The sequence below is a fragment of the Mustela nivalis genome, assembly GCF_964662115.1.
Source record: "Mustela nivalis genome assembly, chromosome: 9".
Classification (NCBI taxonomy): Eukaryota; Metazoa; Chordata; class Mammalia; order Carnivora; family Mustelidae; genus Mustela; species Mustela nivalis.
In genome coordinates this window covers 112,846,471-112,855,540 of record NC_139028.1, presented here as the reverse complement: position 1 = coordinate 112,855,540, position 9,070 = coordinate 112,846,471, and the positions used below count along the sequence as shown (strand labels likewise).

At 47.4% G+C, this 9,070-nt stretch overlaps 1 long non-coding RNA gene across 1 annotated transcript; it reads right to left on the bottom strand.

The window, feature by feature from the left end:
• Nucleotides 1-7,490: 7,490 nt before the first annotated feature.
• Nucleotides 7,491-9,027, bottom strand: LOC309873213. Its single transcript, XR_014316240.1, has 2 exons — nt 8,922-9,027; nt 7,491-7,745 (listed from the first exon to the last, which is right to left on the bottom strand). It is a non-coding gene; the product is annotated as an uncharacterized lncRNA (long non-coding RNA).
• Between the last annotated feature and the right edge of the window lie 43 nt (nt 9,028-9,070).

Here is a 9,070-nt window from a genome sequence, read left to right as displayed (position 1 = left end):
TGGGAATGGGAGTTGGAGGGTGCCCTGGGAATTCCAGCCTTGAGAGTCAGACAACCTGAATTCTAGCCTAGCTGTGCAGTCATGGACAAGTTACCCGACCTCTCTGCGCCTCCGTCTTCCCATCCGTAAATGGAGGATCCTAAGACCCACTTCATGGGATGTTCTGGCGAGACTTCGGTGCAATGAGTGTAAAATGCCTTCAGCCCCCTCTGGAAATGTCTGCTTCCACCCACTGAGATGCAGAACCCCGGAGAGGGGGCAGGGACCCCAAGGCCTCTCGCAAGCTAAGGCCCGCAACCATCCTCCCCAAACCTGGGAAATGGCTGCTTCCCAGACACCCAGCAATGATTCAGCCAAAAGGTTTTCACATTTTTAAAAATTTATTTTCAGGGCGCCTGGGTGGCTCAGTGGGTTAAAGCCTCTGCCTTCGGCTCAGGTCATGATCCCAAGGTCCTGAGACTGAGTCTCTTGCTTAGCAGGGAGGCTGCTTTCTCCTCTCTCTCTGCCTGCCTCTCTGCCTACTTGTGATCTTGCTCTGTCAAATAAATAAATAAAATCTTTAAAATTTTTTTTTTCTTCCAGGGCACCTGGTGGAGTGTGTGACTCTTTTTTTTTTTTTTTTTTAAGATTTTATTTATTTGTCTCAGAGAGAGAGAGAGAGAGAGAGAGACAGTGAGCACTGGCAGACGGAGGCGGAGGGAGAAGCAGGCTCCCTGCCGAGCAAGGAGCCCGATGCGGGGCTTGATCCTAGGACGCTGGGATCATGACCTGAGCCGAAGGCAGCCGCCCAATCAACTGAGCCGAGTTTGTGACTCTTGATCTTGGGGTCATGAGTTCAAGCCCATCACTGGGCATAATGGTTACTTAAAAATAAAATCTTAAAGGGGCGCCTGGGTGGCTCAGTGGGTTAAGCCTCTGCCTTCAGCTCAAGTCATGATCTCAGGGTCCTGGGATCGAGCCCCACATCGAGCCCCACATCAGTCTCCCTACTCAGCAGAGAGCCTGCTTCCCGCTCTCTCTCTGCCTGCCTCTCTGCCTACTTGTGATCTCTCTGTCTTGCAAATAAATAAATAAAATCTTTAAAAAAATAAAGTCTTAAAAATAAATAAATAGAATTAATTTTCTTCCAATGTTTTATGTGGACAAATTTCAAACCTACGGAAAGATCAAGAAAGCACTCTCCACCTCTACTCACCAACTGTTCACATTTTGCTGCTTTGGCTTCCCCTCCGTATCTATCCATATCTGCATTTGTGTATAGCACGCACCCTGCTATCATTTGGAAGGACGCTGCAGACGTCTTACACTGAGGCATCCTATTTCACAGGCATCCCTTAAGAACAAGGAGCGACCCAGGTCATGATCCCAGGGTCCTGGGATGGAGCCCCGCATCGGGCTCTCTGCTCAGCGGGGAGCCTGCTCCCCACCCCCCCACCCCCCGCCTACTTGTGATCTCTGTCTGTCAAATAAATAAATAAAATCTTAAAAAAAAAAAAAAAAAGAACAAGGAGTGACCATGCAGCACCTGGGTGGCTCAGTTCGTTAAGTGTCCAACTCTTTAATTCCGGCTGGGGTCATGGTCTCAGGGTCATGGGCTTGAGCATAATGTCCAGCTCTGTGCTCAGCAGGGGGTGTCTGCTTGAAATTCCCTCTCTCCCTTTGTCCCCCCAGCTCGCTCTCTAAAATATATAAATAGATCTTTAAAAGAAAAAGAAGAAGAAGAAGAAGGGCTGCCTCGGTGGCTCAGTCGGTGAAGCGGCTGCCTTCAGCCCAGGTCATGATCCCAGGTCCCAGGATCGAGCCCCGCATTGGGCTCTCTGCTCAAGTGGGGAGCCTGCTTCCTCCTCTCTCTCTGCCTGCCTCTCCGCCTACTTGTGTTCTCTGCCTGTCAAATAAATTTAAAAAATAGTTTAAACAAACAAACAAATAAATAAATAAATAAAATGAGTTCATTAAGGTGGGCCCTGATCCAATATGACCAGTTACTTTAAGAAAAGGAAAACTTGGGGGACCCGGCTGGCTCAGTCAGTAGAACGTGCGATTCTTGATCTTGGGGTTGTGAGTTTGTGCCCCATGGGGTTAGAGTTTGCTTTAAAAAAGTTTTTTGAGGGCGCCTGGGTGGCTCAGTGGGTTAAGCCGCTGCCTTCGGCTCAGGTCATGATCTCAGGGTCCTGGGATCGAGTCCCGCATCGGGCTCTCTGCTCAGCAGGGAGCCTGCTTCCCTCTCTCTCTCTCTGCCTGCCTCTCCATCTACTTGTGATTTCTCTCTGTCAAATAAATAAATAAAATCTTTAAAAAAAAAAAAAAAAAAAAAAAAAAAAAAGTTTTTTGAGGGGGCGCCTGGGTGGCTCAGTGGGTTAAAGCCTCTGCCTTCAGCTCAGGTCATGATCCCAGGGTCCTGGGATCAAGCCCCGCATCGGGCTCTCTGCTCCGCAGAGATCCTGCTTCCTCCTCTCTCTCTGCCTGCCTCTCTGCCTACTTGTGATCTCTGCCTGTTAAATAAATAAATAAAATCTTTTTTTTAAAAAAAGGTTTTTTTTACCTTTTTTTTTCTTAAAGATTTTATTTGAGAAACAGAGTCCAAACGGGGAGGGGCAGAAGGAGAAGCAGACACAAAGACACACAGGGAGAAGGCCATGTGAAGGTGCAGGCAAAGATTGGGGCGACGCTTCTATAAGCCACGGACCACCACAGATTGTCAGCAAACCCCCAGCAGCTGCGGAGAGGTCTAGACCAGATTCTTCCTCGTGGCCTCAGAGGGAATCAGCCTGGCGGACACCCTGACCTCAGCCTTCCAAATTCCAGATGGGGGGACAAGACATTTCTGTGTTTTTCTGTTGTTTAAGCCGCCCAATTCATGGTACGACTGTGTCCAAAATGTTCTTTTTTTTAATCTTTTTTTTTTTTAAGATTTTATTTATTTATTTGACAGACAGAGATCACAAGTAGGCAGAGAGGCAGGCAGAGAAAGAGGGGGAAGCAGGCTCCCTTCTGAGCAGGGAACCCGACACGGGGCTCGATCCCAGGACCCTGAGATCATTACCTGAGCCGAAGGCAGAGGCATAACCCACTGAGCCACCCAGGCGCCCCCAAAATGTACTTTATGGCATTAAAAAAAAAATCAGATATCTGATTCTAGATCAAAGGTTGCATTTGGGGGTCCAGGCTCTCTAGTCTCCATTAACCTGGAACAATTCTACTGGCCTCCATTTTTGTTGCCTCCGTGATAGTAACATTTTTTTTCCATGGGTCTAGGCCTATTGTTTTGTAGAATGGCCTGCAATTTACATATTTCTGATGATTTCCCCATTACATTCACATTTAACTTTTTTGTCAAGAATATTACATAGCCGGGGCACCTGGGTGGCTCAGTCGGTGAGTGTCTGCCTTGGGCTCAGGTCATGATCTCAGGGTCCTGGGATCAATCCCCGCATCGGGCTCCATGCTTAGCGGGGAGCCTGCTTCTCCCTCTCCCTCTGTACCCTCCACTCCCACTCACAGGTGCATGCTCACTCTCTCTCTCAAATAAAGAAATAAAATCTTTTTGGGGGGCGGGTGTCTTTTTTTTTTTTTTTTTCTATTTGAGAGTGAGAATGAGAGACAGAGCAGAGTGAGAGAGAACTAGAGTAGGAGGGGGAGGCAGAGGGAGAGGGAGAAGCAGACTCCCCACTGAACAGGGAGCCCGATATAGGGCTCAAGCCCAGGTCTCTGGGATCATACCCTAAGCCAAATGCAGACATTTTTTTTTTTTTTAAAGATTTTATTTATTTTTTCAAGATTTTATTTATTTATTTGACAGGCAGAGATCACAAGTAGGCAGAGAGGTAGGCAGATAGAGACAGAGGTGAAAGCAGGCTCCCCGCCAAGCAGAGACCCCGATGCGGGGCTCGATCCCAGCACCCGGGATCATGACCTGAGCCGAAGGCAGAGGCTTTAACCCACTGAGCCACCCAGGTGCCCCCCAAATGCAGACATTTAACCAGCCTCAATAAATAAAAATATTTTTTAAAAAAAGAATATTACATAGTTGATGCTATTTTAAATTAACTTGGGGGGTACTTGGGTGGCTCAGTCATTGGGCATCTGCCTTCAGCTCAGGTCATGATCCCAGGGTCCTGGGATCCAGCCCCACATCAGGCTCCCTGCTTGGCGAGAGGCCTGCTTCTCCCTCTCCCACTCCCCTGGCTTGTGTTCCCTCTCTTGCTGTGTCTCTGTCAAATAAATAAATAAAATCTTTTAAAAAATTGTATTAATTTTAATTATGATACCTTTTGTTTTGTAAATTAGAAAGTGAATTCTGCTGTGACTCTCTCCCCTCCCCCCATGAGGTGAATTTACGTCTCTGTGTTGTCATATGTGCCCGTATATATGCATACACTGGCAGACATCAAGAGGGGCTACCCTCCCCGAGTCCCCTTGCTTCCATCAGCAGAAATCAAGTCAGAGCTTTAGGGCCCTTCCTAGTGTTGGCAGGAAGCCCAGCCCTCAGTACTCTCACCCTCACACCAGCCCCCCACCTCACTCCTGCCTCAGGACCATCAAAACTAGTCCTGCCCTTTATCCCTGTTGCTCAGTGTCCCGCGAGGGACTCAGGCCACCTAGATTCTCCATGCTCTGGCTGTCCCCTTCTCTGACCTCATCTCCATGCGCAGTTCCGACTAGCGATCCATGGTGCCCTCCAGGCTCATGGCCATCTCCAGCAAAATCCCCCATGTCCTCATCCCCATCTGTAAGTGGTCCTCAACCCCCCACTCTAGCAGGAACCTGAGGTCACTACTGCACCTCCTTCTAACACTGGGGCTGGAGGTGGGGTAGGTGCTCTCCATGATTCTCACTGCCGCTCACGGACACCCTCCTCCTCCTTTCGGACACTCAGGAGGGCATGCATTCCAGCTCCTGACTTGCTGTCACTCTCTCCTTCCTACTCCAGTTTCAATTCTTAGAGACTCTGATAGAACATATGCATGACCCAGCCCTGGGTCTCTCTGTTCCTTGAACCCTCCTCTCCCATGGCACCTCGTCTTCTTCTGCTGCCCCAGCCGCACGCTCCCATAGCCATCTTGGAAAGCTGCTTCCGCCTGCATGACGGCCACCAAATACACGGGCTCTGGAGCCCTTGACAAGGGACTAGCCTGAAGTGAGATGTGCTGTGCATATAAAATAGAGCGGATTTCAAAAACTCAGTGTCAAAAAATATATAAATTATCATTAATAATTTTTATATCGACTACAACTTGAAATAACATTTGGACATAATTAAAATTAATTTTGCTTAAGTCTTTTACTTTTTTAAATGTAGTTACTAGGAATTTTAAAGTTTTATATATATAGCTCATGTTACATTTCTACTGGAAGCACCATGCTAGGTCATTTCATTGCCAATAACGACAGCTCTCTCCCTGTAACTTCGATCCCAAGCATTCCTATCTCAAGCATCTCTAACCAACACCCCTATCTTTCCAGCTCTAACACCCCAACCCCAGTAAACTTTTGACCCCACTGGAACCTACAATCCACTGATTTTGCCACACTTGGACTGTCACTCGTTCCTGATGTGTCTTACGTCCCGCCTCACACAGCATAAATTCCAGGTCAATCATTATAGTTACTCTCCTGCAGAATTCATCTATTTATTCAGCAAATCTTTGCTGAAGACCAACTGTACACCAGACTCTATTCTGGGCACATGGGACACATCAGTGAATGAAAGAGACAATATCCTGTCCTCGTGGAGCTTTTTTTTTTTGGTAGGAGGAGATAATCAATGAACAAATAAGTTATATAAGATGCTGGAAAAGTGGTTCTCGATTGGGAGTAATCTTGCTCCCCCCCCAAGGGGACACTTGACCATGTCTGCAGACATTATCAGCTGTCACAACAGAGGAAGATGGGCTACTGGCATCTAGTTGATAGAAACAAGCGATGCTGCTAAACATCCCAGAGCACAGAGGGCTGTCTCCAACTACAAAGAATTTTCTAGGCTCAAATGTCAATACGGCCATGGTGGAGAAACTCTGTTCTAGAAAGTGTTACTAATTGGGTGGGGCGGGGGGTGAGTAGAGCAGAGTGGAGGGATTGAAAGAGAAATTTGGGTTGGAGAGTATAATCTTTTTTTTTTTTTTTTAAGATTTTATTTATTTATTTGACAGAGAGAGATCACAAGTAGGCAGAGAGGCAGGCAGAGAGAGAGGAGGAAGCAGGCTCCCTGCCGAGCAGAGAGCCCGATGCGGGACTCGATCCCAGGACCCTGAGATCATGACCTGAGCCGAAGGCAGCGGCTTAGCCCACTGAGCCACCCAGGCGCCCCTGATCTTTTTTTTTTTAAGACTGTATTTGAGAGAGAGCAGGTGCACACATGGGGGGAGGGGCAGAGGGACAAGCAGACTCCCTCCTGAGCGCGGAGCCCAAGGCAGGGGGCGGAGGGTGGGGGGGCGGGGGGTGCTCTACCCCAGCACCCTGAGATCATGACCTGAGCTGGAATCAAGAGTCTGATGCATCCAGGCACCTCAGAGAGCGTGATCTCGAGTAGGCTGGTCAGGTCTGGGTCAGATTCATTGAGAAGGTGACATCTGAGCAAAGGTGTGGAGGGAAAGACACCACCACCTGGGTTTCCTGTTTCACCGAGAACATTAAAGTCCCCAAGTACATGTGCCCATGTAGTCTGCCTTCTCTCCAATTATTGCAGGGAAACTGTTCATGTTCCTAGCAAAGGCCAAACACGCCACTCAGAAACTCTCATACCCTCCATGCATTGGAGGCTCTATTTTTTTTTTTTTTTAAAGATTTTATTTATTTACTTGACAGACAGAGATTACAAGTAGGCAGAGAGGCAGCAGAGAGGGAGGGGGTAAGCAGGCTCCCTGCTGGGCAGAGAGCCTGATGTGGGGCTCGATCCCACGACCCTGGGATCACGACCCAAGCAGAAGGCAGAGGCTTTAACCCACTGAGCCACCCAGGCGCCCCTTTTGGAGGCTCTATTCACCACCACCACCTCAACCTCCTTTGACCCTCTTTCCCCCCAACCCCTGCCCCGCCCACCAGCTGCCATCTTGTTTTTCTTCCATCTTTGCCGCAAAGCTCCCTGAAAGTGTTGAGTGTTAGCACTGTCGCCAATTTCTTTCCTCTCATTTTTCTTGAGCCAAGGAACTCCAGGTTTTTGCTCCCAAACTGCTCTTAACGTGGTCACCAGGCGTTCCCTCTGAACCAAATCCAGTCAGCCTTCCATGCTTAGTTTGCTAACCTATCAACAGCATCTGATACTATTGGTCACACCTCTGTCTTCTTCTGCACAAAGGCTCATCTGATTTTCTTCCTATCTCTCCGGCCAGTCTTCTTTGCTTGTTCCTCCTGGTCTCCTAATCTCTATGAGAAGAAGTACCCCAGAGCTTGGTCATTGGTGTTCTTGTCCCCGTATACACTCTGCCCAGCTTCCCCTAATGTTAACATCTGACATAATCAGGATACATTTATCAAACCTAACCTATGAAAACTATGAACAAAGCTATAGACTTTATTTAAATTTCACAGGGAGGGTTCCCAGATACCCTGACTTGGTTTTAAGACTAAAATCCCATGTTCCTGGGGCACCTGGGTGGCTCAGTGGTTGGGTGTGTGCCTTTGGCTAAGGCCCTGAGCCCAAGGCCCTGAGCCCAGGCCTGCACTGGGCTCCCTGCTCTGTGGGAGTCCAGCTTCCTGCTTCTCCCTCTCCCACTCCCCCTGCTTGGGTTTTCTCTCTTGATGTGTCTCTGTCAAAAAAAAAAAAAAAATTTTTTTTTTTTAAATCTTTATTAAAAAAACAAAAGTCCTATACTCCTAAAGTCCCTTTAGTCCTAGGCAAACTACAAAGGTCAGTCACCCTGTTGACCATTTTTTTCCGTTAATGTCCTTGTTCTGTCCCAGACTTCAACCCAAAATACCATGTTGCATTTGGTTGTCCTGTCTTACTCTGTTCTAATCTGCAAGTTTTTGTCTTTCCTCATCTTTTACGACCTTGACACTTTTGAAGAGTACTGGTCAGGTGTTTTGTAGAATGTTCCTCAGTTTGGGCTTGCCAGATGTTTTCTCATGATGAGACTAGACTTATGGACGTGGGGGGAAATACCTATGGAGGTGAAGAAGGGTGGAAATTTGATGTTTTCCTTACTGCTATATATCCAGTGCCTAGGACTGAGTGCCTGGCCCACAAGCACCTAAAACCTGTTTGTTGAATTAATAAGGAAGGTGAATGGATGATTCTGTAGAAATTATTTAGTATTGGTTTGAAATGTTCTTAATAAGGACGACTTGTGGCTCAGTCGGTTACGTGTCTGCCTTTGGCTCAGGTCATGATCCTGGGGTCCTAGGATTGAGCCCCGCATGAAGCTCCCCACTGAGCTTCTCCCTCTGACTGCCGCTCCCCTGCCTGTATGCTCTCTTTCTCTCTGGCAAATAAATAAACAAATAAAATCTTAAAAAAAAAAAATGCCTCTTGGGCACCTGGATGGCTCAGTGTGTTAAAGCTTCTGCCTTTGGCTTGGGTCATAGTCTCAGGGTCCTGGGATCCAGGCCTGAAGCAGGCTCTCTGCTCAGCGGGGAGTCTGCTTCCCCCTTTCTCTCTGCCTGCCTCTCTGCCTACTTGTGATCTCTCTCTCTGTCAAATAAATAAATAAAATCTTTTAAAAAATAAAAAATGCCTCTTAAAATTTTTTTCTTAATGTAGTTAATATCTTATCACAAATATCGTTCTGAAGCTTTTTTCCCCCTCAATAATATGCTCTTACCCTATTACAAGTAACTATAATGATTCTTTAAATGTTCCTCTTTGCACAGATATTAAACTTCCTGAAGAACAGAACTAGGGAAGAACTGCTAGATACAGTAGTCACACTTACATGTTAATGGATACGGATAAATACCCAACTCAAGGGTTTGAAGGCACTTACGGAACCCTGCATTGTTTAAAAGTACCCGTGTTCCTCACATCTTGACTACATGGGAAAGCCGAAGCCAGAGCAGCCTGAAGAATGCCTGCGTCACTCCCTGGACTACATCTCCCAGAATCTACCGCGCTTCCACGGCCTACCTGGAGGGC